The sequence below is a fragment of the Rhagoletis zephyria genome, unplaced genomic scaffold, assembly GCF_001687245.7.
Source record: "Rhagoletis zephyria isolate East Lansing unplaced genomic scaffold, Rhagoletis_zephyria_1.1 Rzeph_scaffold_01255, whole genome shotgun sequence".
NCBI classification, from domain to species: domain Eukaryota; kingdom Metazoa; phylum Arthropoda; class Insecta; order Diptera; family Tephritidae; genus Rhagoletis; species Rhagoletis zephyria.
This window is the reverse complement of record NW_016158339.1, coordinates 134,197-141,460: the sequence shown is the minus strand read 5'-3', so window position 1 is coordinate 141,460 and position 7,264 is coordinate 134,197.

Here is a 7,264-nt window from a genome sequence, read left to right as displayed (position 1 = left end):
TCCGGATCAAATTTGGTAGGTGGGTGTATTTTTATAATGTATTAATCATTTGTCGGAACCGGAAGAATCGGACCACTATAACATATAGCTCCCATACAACTGATTGTTCAGATATGAGATTTTTCATTATAACTTCTTCATTTATGCAGCTACGAACATGAAATTTTGCAATACTTGCACCCATTATCAACAGAATACTTACAGTGAAAATTACAAAGATCGGGTCACTATAACCTATAGCTCCCATACAACTGATCCAAAGTTATAATACCATTTCATGCTCATGAAAGGTATAAAAATGGGGTTTAGTGACTCGTACTACCTCGCTGGTGGGAGCTAGGATTACACCGCAATGAACACCTTTATAGAGCCTTCAACCATTGGCCAACAATACCTCTGAGCTGAAGACTTTTTATTAAGGGTTCAAATTTTATGAAGGGTTCAAATTTGTAGGGAGTGTTTTTTTAGGTGTTTTCCACAAGATTTCGAGGTAGGAGTGAAAAAAAACAATAGTGGCAAAAAAAGCACCCTTATATATGTTGTATATACAGGGTGTCCCAGAAGTAACGTGCCAAACTTTAGGGGAAGGTAGGTGGGGGGGTGAGCTCCCTGATAAACAAAAAATTTTCAGGTAAAAGTATCACCGTTTTTGAAATATTTAAATTTTTTTAATTTAAAAAAAATCGTGCCTTTTCATGTATTTTCTTTAACTGTGTCTACAAACCAGGCTATACCTAGTAAATTTTTTATTTAAAATACTTCCAGATAGTTGCTTCTCCATACTCAAATGCAATGTAGTTAAATATTAAGGAACCTTCATAAAATTAGGACTATTTTGGGATTTTTAACTTTTTGATATTTTCTTCCCCAACTTTGACTATCTCAAAAAAATGTACTGAGCTATAACTTTGCATTACATAAAAAAATTTCTTATTTAATAAAGATTTCAGAGAGGTGCCACTCTTACTATTTCGAATAGAAAAAAAAAAGTTATAGCCGCTTTTGTGGGCAAAGGACTGAGACACGCTAGAATGTATTTAATAGATTTAAATTTAAGTTGCTCTTGTTACCGACCAATGACATGCTAAATAGTACAAAGGTCAGTGTTGCCAGAATTTTTTTGAAGAAAAAAGCTAGATTTTCTCCAAAAAAAGGCTAAAAAAGGCCTGTATGTATGAAAATAAAGCTACAGTTTTGTTTATATTTTCTAAAATACAAACTGTACTCATATGTATATAAATCAAAAATCCCCATACACATATACTATACCTTGTCACTTTTGAATGTATTTCACAATCACAATCACTGGCGCTACTTCCATGCGAAATTTCTTCAACCGATCGCTTCGTCAAATATCTTTAACAAAAAAAAACCATTAAAAGAGACAATACAATTTGAGATCTACTGAAATTTACCTATCCATTGGTTGAGGTTAAAATTAAAAAATTCGTAGCATAAAGCACAGCTCTTTTCCGACGCCACTCAATTAAAAAATACAAACTAATAGTGATACGCAAACCGGTTTGCGCTTTACGATAGTCGATAACTTTTTTGTGCTTACTATTTTCAGAGTTTCCATAAACAAATTTTTCTGTGATATCTATTTATCTGTTACTATTTTTAGAGTTACCTTTACACATTTTTTTATGATATAAAAATTATTTTCTAAATATCGATTCAATAAAGAACTTTAGAAAGAAAAAAGAAAAAAGGCTAGGAAAGGCCAAATGAAATTAAGAAAAAGCTTAAAAAAAGCTAAAAGATAAATCACTTATTTTGAGGTTAAATGCATTCAAAAAAAGCTAAATTTAGCCTAAAAAAGGCCGAAGGTGCAACACTGACAAAGGTACATTATTACCTGCTCCTGACATTATTTTATGTTACTTACCGGAATTAGTGAAAGTGGATTTTGTGAAATTGGACCCTTCGAACATTGTGTTATTAATACTATGACAGAGAACACGCAGTATACGTCGCATGAATATGCGGATATTCACCTAATTTACGGTGAAGCTTGCTGTAATGCCAGAGCTGCTCAAAGACTCTATGCAGAGCGATACCCCAATCGTCGACATCCGGGTCGAGAAGTATTCGGCTCCATAGAGAAATATGTATATGAAGGTGAGTGATTTTTACACCTTTCTTGTTTGCTTGCTTGTTAACTATCATTTTTCACTTTTTTAAGGTCGCATACCTGGAAGGCGTGGCGGCGAAACAGGACGGAGGTGTTAGAGGAAGTGGAAATAGGTCCATCGACTTCAGTGAGAATGATGGAAAGACGGACGGGAATACCAAAAACTACAGTTCACAAAGCTTTAAATATCGATTCCTATCGTCCCTACCACATTCAACGTGTTCAGGCTCTACAAGAAAGAGATTACCTGTCGAGGGTTAGATTTTGCCGTGAAATGTTGCGAATGCATGAATCAGACCCCAACTTTTTTAATAAAATAATTTGGAGCGATGAATCATCATGCAAACGTGATGGTTATTTTAATTTACATAACCTTCACAGTTGGCAGATATACAAGTTGGCAGAAATGAGAGAAGATCGTTCGCAGTACCGGTATAAAATAAATTTATGGTGTGGTATTTTTAATTGTCAGATATTGGGACCTGTGGAACTGCCGCCAACGCTCAACTCTCACAGTTATTTAGAGTTCCTCCAGGAACGGCCTCTAACTCTTTTAGAAGAAGTACCCTTAAACCTGAGGCGAAGACTATGGCTGCAAAATGACCGGTGCCCTGCTCACTACGGGCGTGAAGTAAGACCTCATTTAGACGAAACTTATCCTCGCCGATGGATTGGACGATACGGGCCAATCGCGTGGCCCGCTAGATCGCCAGACCTGAATCCATTAGATTTTTTCTACTGGGGCTGTCTTAAGGACAAAATTTATTCAAAAACAATTCAAAACGAAGAGCATTTGCGGGAACAAATAAATGGAGCTGCTGCTGAGATAGCCCAATTGAGTTTAAGATCTCTAAAAGCGTCTTTTCTTAAAAGGTGCCGAGCTTGTATTAGGGTAGAAAGTCGCCAATTTGTGCATATTTTACCAATAAATGAACAACTTTTTCTTCAAACAACTCATGTATATTTTATTTCACGTGAAGCCACAGGAGCAGGTAATAATGTACCTTTGTACTATTTAGCATGTCATTGGTCGGTAACAAGAGCAACTTATATTTAAATCTATTAAATACATTCTAGCGTGTCTCAGTCCTTTACCCACAAAAGCGGCTATAACTTTTTTTTCTATTCGAAATAGTAAGAGTGGCACCTCTCTGAAATCTTTATTAAATAAGAAATTTTTTTATGTAATGCAAAGTTATAGCTCAGTACATTTTTTTTCACCAGAGATAGTCAAAGTTGGGGAAGAAAATATCAAAAAGTTAAAAATTCCAAAATAGTCCTAATTTTATGATGGTTTCTTAATATATTTTAACTACATTGCATTTGAGTATGGAGAAGCAACTATCTGGAAGTATTTTACATAAAAAATTTACTAAGTAAAGCCTTGTTTGTAGATGCTGTTAAAGAAAATACATGAAAAGGCACGATTTTTTTTTTATTAAAAAAAAATGTAAATATTTCAAAAACGGTGACACTTTTACCTGAAAATTTTTTGTTTATCAGGGAGCTCACCCCCCACCTGCCTTCCCCCAAAGTTTGTCACGTTACTTCTGGGACACCCTGTATATGTACATTCTAATGCCCTTATTCATAAAATATAAAGTATGTTTAAAGAGCTTTATAATTTGACGTTTTCATACATTTTTCAATTTATAAACCTTTTATAAAGCTACTTTATTTTTTTATGAACAAGGCCATAAGTCAATAAAAATCGAAAACTTAGTAGGCCAATATCTCAAAAAAAGAAGACGTGATAGAACAAAACTGAGCATGCATTCTATCTATATTTGAATACTATTTCATGGCCTTATAAATCTCTTTTTTAGAAAATTTCAAAAATTAAAAATTACGTACATACCAAGGCGAATTAATATAAGGTGATAGCAGGAGTACCAAAACAAAAATTTACATGTATTTTGTTTTTGCTTTGGCGGCATAAACTGTCAAAATCTGTAAGAGTGTGTGTAGAAATTCAAAGAAAATTTTTCAATTTGATATCAGAAGCCGTGCGGCGAAACACATACACAAAATCAGCTGAGCTAGTAACACCACCTTATATAAATTCGCCTTGGTACGTACAGTGTAATTGGAAGCCAGTCACTCTTTGACCTTTTCTATTTAAAAAAAATTGTAGTATGGTTTAGCGAAAAATGTGTTTGAAGTCCACACAAATTTTAAAAGCTATTTCATAAAATGGCCCTAAGGAAATTTTTTGAGTTCAGATACTGCTCTTTATTGCTTGGGAAAGAAAACCGAAGTATATCATGGGTAAGGACCACAAAATATGTGGCAGCACCTTCAATCATGCCAGAAGAAATCGACTGTCGTGCAAGAAACGTTGATTTTTATTAATTTGAAACGGCATCCTTACAATAAAATTAGGTATGCATATAAAGTCCATAAAATACACCAATAAAAATTTGGTGCTTTTTCAAATTCAAAACTTGGCAATACTGCCTTTTGTTCGATGCTTCCTCTTTTCTTGTCGAGTTTGTCTTGCTCCCTCATTCTGGTATTTGTTGACGTCACGGCCAGTTGCTCTCAGCTCTTGTATTCTATCATTCTTGATTCGCAATGACATCAAATCGGCGAAATCGGGTGTAGTATAAGGCTTCTGTCATACAAGTGGTACTCCTTACTGGGCCCTATTGCACCAACGAATTATCATTAGCATTTTAGTAAACTATCGAACTTGCGCAAAGTGTTGTGTGTTCAGGAACATGATAAGGAAAAGTCACTCAAATGAGTATTGATAAGTAAAAAATCACTCAAAATCATAGATAAGCGTTTCACCAAAATTTGAAATTCTTTAGCGAAAAGTTTTTAGCGGATAAGTGATAAGTTATGCAAATTATCAAAATTTATTAGCATTTCGTGCCACGAAAAATTTTTTTTATCACTTGTCATTTTTCATTTTGCTAACTTTAGCATTATTTTTCTATAAATAATTTTACCTATCATACCAATGATAAGTTACATTTATTCAGTCTGAATGAATTAATCAGTGCTTTAACCCGTGATTCGATAAAATATTGACGCGAGAAATGCTTCGATTCGAAATATTAAATTTATAAGAGGAGGACAGTCTGCAAATAATAAAAGGCGTGTCATAAAAGAACAAATCAACTGCAGTTTACATATTGGTGTAGTAGAAAAATTGCGGCTATCTCGTAGCCGAATTGAAAGAGTTTCATTAAAAATTGGAGAGAACCAACAATATAACAGTGAGCGTAATAATGGCATGGTCGGATGCATGGGGCCCACAAATTAGCGCTATGTGGAGTAATCCATCGCGTGGCAAATTCTGTGATAAACAAATTGATGGATGAAACTATTTGTTGGCCGGAATTTACGCAAAATATTGCCACACCATTTTTCAACATTGGTGGATTTCCTAAAATCGCGGGGTGCATTGATGGAACTATGATAAACATAGACGCCCCTAAGGTTACTGAGTACCAATTTATTAATCGATACGGAAATAATTCAGTTAATGCAATATGGTTTTTATGTTTTTGTTACTGAATTATTTTGGAAAGATCCAAATAAATAATCCTAAAATGTAGAAAAATATACAGCGTGGCGACGAATAACCGTTACCCAGGTTTTTTTGAGATATAAAAGGGTTCTTTATAGATTTTGCGAAAAAAGTATTTTATTGTTAATTTTCCACAGATTTTATTTTTGTTGCATTAATTAGTTTTTAAATTTTAATTCTTATTTACATTTGCCAGCAGTGTAAACTTTGAGAGAAAAGTTCATTTGCAGGAACGCGGGTCTTCGTCAGTTAATTTATTCCATATCTTCTGTAACCATAGGCTAATTTTCTCCATTTTGAGTCCATTATACTCCCCCTTCTGTCCAACATAAGGCCTCATACTCAAAAAACTAATAGACTCGGAGCTGGTGACTAGGACGGCCATTAATTCAACCAACCCTATACAGTTTTTCTCTTTTTTTTGTCTTTTTTATACCAGGCCTAAGAAAAAAGTAAGTGCGCCTGGGCCACACTGGAGAAGTGAAACTTACGTTATATATATATCATTTTCCCACTGGGAAAATAGGTAAGCACCTTACGAGGTAAGACATGTTTTATTTCAGTCTTTAGTACCAAAATTGTCATCATGGCCAATGTCATCTACTAGTAAAGTGCAAAATGAACACCTCCGACGACACATTACGTTGTCAGTTGCAAAATAACGTGCAGCCGAAGTTATTTTTAAGCGCCGAACTACTCCGAGCGACTGCTCTGCATTATGCGTAACTTACTTTGTAAAGCGGCTCAGAGGTACGTCTGATACCAAATGTACATTCTTAATTCCTACATACATAAGGCGGCCACGTCTTTGTTAAAGTAATGGAGATTCGGCAGGGAAGTGGTAAGGACCGCCAGGTGAAGGGCAATACCTTACCAGCAACTTACACTTCACCCGGCTGTCCTTACCACGTCACTGACGAATCTCCCTTACTTTAACAAAGGCGTGGCCGCCTTACGTAAGTAGGAATTTAGAATGTACATTTGGTACCAGACATACTTCTGAGCCGCTTTACAAAGTAAGTTACGTGTAATGCAGAGCAGTTGCTCGGAGTGGTTCAGTGCTTGGAAATAACTTCGGCTGCACGTTATTTTGCAACTGACAACGTAATGTGTCGTCGGAGGTGTTCATTTTGCGCTTTACTAGTAGATGACATTGGCCATGATGACAATTTTGGTACTAAAAACTGAAAGAAAACATGGCTTACCTCGTAAGGTGCTTACCTATTTTCCCAGTGGGAAAATAGATATGTATATAACGTAAGTTTATATAATGCGAATATTCGCAACAACCCTGATACATATCTATGTACATACATACATACATCTGCTTTTGCTGAGGTCATATTTTTTGTCTTTTTTCTGTCTAGATCTTTACCTATATCCCTGTTCGTTCTAATTACATTTATGTTATTCTGTTTTTCTTTATCTTCATTTTTATACCCGAGCGCACTTGTGCACAAGGGTATTATAACTTTGTTCACATAACGGTTGTTTGTAACAGGCAAAACGAATCGAGATAGATATAGACAAATGTATACATAAATGATCAGAATGAAAAGAGAAATCGATTAAGCGGTGACTGTCTGTCCGTC